Here is a 4,026-nt window from a genome sequence, read left to right as displayed (position 1 = left end):
ATAGTTTTAAACCAAAAATTTCATAGTTGCATTTTTAGTTTAAAAAGATTAAAAAAAGGTAATAGTTTCAAAGAAACCAGTTAAATGCACAACAAAAATGAATTTTTTGCAAGTAGTTCCACCTTCAACCGATAAATTTATTTTGTAACCATATAGTTGAATTTCTAAGTATAGAAGATAAATTTTCCAAAAAATGGAATACTTTTTGGTTAACAATTCATCTCCTTGGTAGAATTGCAGGTTCATCTCTTTAGTTGCCAATTTAATTATTTGGTAGAAAATTAATTTTTTGTTTGAAATATTTTTTGTTCAAAGTCTTATAATTTCTTATATACAATTTGAAACCTATGGATTGTAGGGATTGTATAAATAAAAGTTCTTGAAAATGGATTATTTTAGAAATAAGCAGTAGAGTTTTCGATTCTAAATTGAAGAAATTGAAGAAATTTAAAATAGAATGTAAAGTTCTGCAATTCTGACTAGTTACAATTTCAATTTCTTAAATTCTGTTAATATACTATTATAAATTATTCAATTATTAATATTAATGTTTTAGAGGCTTGGAATGTGAAACATTTTTTCTCAAAAACTTAGATTTTTAAGATTTGCAATTAAAAAAATTTTGTATAAAAAAAGTATTTAAATTCCTAAGTATAAATTCCTTCAGCGGTTCTGCCTAAATAATTGCAAAAACCAAACAAAAATCGCGAATCATGTACAGATTCCTTGATCCAAGTTAATTATTCTATAGGATACTGTCTTTGAAATATTTCTTCAAGGGAAATAAATATTATTCTTGCAGAAAAAAAAGACGCCCGAACAGGGACTTGAACCCTGGACCCTCAGATTAAAAGTCTGATGCTCTACCGACTGAGCTATCCGGGCGATGTGGCGCAAGTGGGAGTTAGTACTTACTGAAAAAATTCTAACTCAGTTACGCCACAGTTAGGTAGGTCCATTGTTCAAATTAATCTAGAATTTTTTTTGTAGAAAATTCGTTTCTTTTTAACAAGTTGAAAATTTATATATATTTATTATATATATATTTTCTGTTTTTTATTGCAATTGATCAATTGGTTTATTCAAGATCAGTCGGTAGCACTCCGAGTTCTTAACCGGATTGTCCGGGCTTGATTCTTCCTGCCGGTTTCTTTTCCAAACTGTTTTTTCATTTCAATTCTTAATGACAATTATGCATTGAATTTACTGAAATAAAGCCAAAATATTAATTTGTATCTATTTTTATCATATAAACAAATTTTCTTTTCCATTTTTATCACTTCGCCCCGACATCTTTGAAAAATTCTGATTTATTAGTTGATTTTCCTATTTCTGCACCCTTTTATTTCACTATTTCTTTTTGAAAAAATGGTTAAAAATTAATATTTTGATTTAATTTAATTAATTTTAATACTCTATTGCAATACAAATATTTTTTTAACGTTTACCGCCTTCATCCCTAAGAAAACATTTTTTATGGAAAGTTCTCTTTTTTCTTCATTGAATGGAAATATATAAATATAAATAAATAGTAAAATAAATTGATATACATAAAAATAAAAAAATTTCAAAATAAATCAGAATTCTTCAAGGATTTTGTGGCAACTGATTTATCTTTGAAGTATTAGCCTCGTAATTGATAAAAGTTTCCATCAATTTTTGCATATGATAGAAAGTGTTTGAAAATAAAAATTTTAGCTCGATTTAAATCAATTGAATAGTTAATTGCAATGAAGAAAAAATAGCAATGAATAAAAACATTTTAAAATGCCGGCGGCATGAATCGAGCCCAGACTCTCCGCTTACAAACTGGTGTACCTCTACCGCCTGACCTGAACGTGTGCCAAAAGAGTTCTGCATAGCGGTTTTTCGGAATAAATTGAATGAAGCAACACGAGAACCGCTATATATTTTTTATTCAATTTAAATTCCAAAAATAGTGACGTGAGTATTAATATTGTTCTGTAACTTTGTTACTTCTAAAAATTTACTCCTCAATACTAAGTTTAATTTTAAAAATAGTTACAACAAAAACCTAACTGTGGCGCAATTGAGGCAGAAATTTTCACTAAGTAGTCAGTGCCACCTGTGTCACATCGCCCGGATAGCTCAGTCGGTAGAGCATCAGACTTTTAATCTGAGGGTCCAGGGTTCAAGTCCCTGTTCGGGCGTCTTTTTTAATTCTTCAATAAAAATAATTATTTCCCTAGGAGGAATATTTGAGACGCATTATTGAATATAATAATATCGTATGATTACAGAATCTACACTGGATTCAAGATTTTTTTGTTTAATGCAGAAATCATCATTTGCAATTATTTACAAAAAATCGCTGACCTAGTTTCTACTTAGGAATTTCAATGCTTTTATTCATGCAAAACGTTCTTAATTGTTAATTTTCAAAACTGAACTGTTAAATTAATAGTTCCACATTACGTTAAAAATGTTTAAAAATAATAATAAATTTTCGAGAAATAGTTAAATTTTTCACTAAAGAGATGAATTTTTAACTAAAATTATTATTCTACAAAGAAGGGCTTTTAAACATAGGATTTTAAGTTTCAACCAATTTGTTAAATGAACTACTGAGAAATATGAATTTTTAAATCGGAAGATTAATTTTCTACCAAAAGTTGAACTTTAAATCAAATACATACATTTTCAACCAAATATTTGAACATTTATCTAAAGCAAATACATTTTTAAACAAAAAACTTTAATTTTTAAGAAAAAAAAGATAAATTTTAAATAACAATAGAATAATTAAACTTACATTTAAAAAATAAAATGGTGATATTTTCTGGAAAACCTTTTTTTGTTTAATTTTAAACAAAATATTTCAACAATAAGCATGAATTTTTAACAAAGAAGTTCAACCTTCAACCAAGTAATTAAGTTTTTAACCAAATAGTTGAATTTTCAATTTGAAAAGATAAATTTCTAACCAAATGGTTGAATTTCCAACTGAAAAAGATAATTCTTGTACTCTAATGGTTTAATCTTCGCCGAAAAACACATTTTTAAACATAAAACATATAAAATTTGCATTTAATAAAATTATTGTTGAACTGCAAAAAAATCGGACAAAATAGTTCAATATTCAATAAAAGATATAATTTTTTAACTGAAATGAAAAATCTTTAACGAAAAAAAATCGTTAACAAATTAGCTTAACATTTAATAAAAAAGGCATTTGAAAATAAAAAAAGTAATTGTTCATATTTTAAATAAAAAAAAAACAGTTTGAAAATTTTCATTTAGAACAGTTGAACCCAACCCAAGAAGGGAAAATTTTAAGCCATTTATTGAAATTTCAAACCAAGAAGGAAAATTTTCAACCCAGAAAATTAATTTTTTACCAAACAGAGAAATTTTAATCAAGAACGGAATAATTCCCATACTTAGTATATCACATTTTTTTACATCTTCAATCTTCAATGAATAAAAAAATATTGCTCTCAGTAAGAATTTCTAGTATTTGTTTATAATATTCAATTTTATAAATTGCTATTGTGAGTTAATGTTTCGAAAGATGCCTTAAGGGCATGTGATACTTAGAAAATTATAAATTTCACCAGAGTTCCTACAGTAATAAAGATTTTGTTTTCAAAATCTAGGGAATGATAGTTGACATGCTACCGGATGTCCCCAGACTCTTTTTTATGAATTAATTCAAAATATTTAATTCTGCTAAATTTGATGTGTTTGTATTTTAAGGTTATGTGTGTTACAATATCCTCCCATAATTATTCTTGAGTGCTACCGACAGCAAAGGTACGACATAGAACTACATTATCAGAATGACAGAGAGCTAAAAAACAATTCTAACCTCAAATTAGTGCACATGCACAGCATTTTTATTTAGCACCATACACTTTTCTTATTACGTATTATACCTAAAAAAGAGTCCAGCGACGTCCGTTATAATATTTTATAGCATTTCGAATTCAGTTTATAAAAATGTTCATTTGTATGGAAAAAAGCCGAGTGAACTGAATCCAATTTATCACACGACGAAGTATCACA

The 4,026-nt window shown here is 26.9% G+C and overlaps 2 non-coding genes across 2 annotated transcripts; one reads left to right on the top strand and one right to left on the bottom strand.

The window, feature by feature from the left end:
- Positions 1–812: 812 nt before the first annotated feature.
- Trnak-uuu lies at positions 813–885 on the bottom strand. Its single transcript has one exon. It is a non-coding gene; the product is annotated as a tRNA-Lys (tRNA).
- A 1,213-nt stretch (positions 886–2,098) lies between these two features.
- Trnak-uuu lies at positions 2,099–2,171 on the top strand. The gene has a single exon. It is a non-coding gene; the product is annotated as a tRNA-Lys (tRNA).
- Positions 2,172–4,026: the final 1,855 nt, after the last annotated feature.

Source organism: Belonocnema kinseyi, chromosome 8 (assembly GCF_010883055.1).
Source record: "Belonocnema kinseyi isolate 2016_QV_RU_SX_M_011 chromosome 8, B_treatae_v1, whole genome shotgun sequence".
NCBI lineage: Eukaryota > Metazoa > Arthropoda > Insecta > Hymenoptera > Cynipidae > Belonocnema > Belonocnema kinseyi.
The sequence above is the reverse complement of the archived record's forward strand: the minus strand, read 5'-3'. Positions and strand labels throughout refer to the sequence as shown.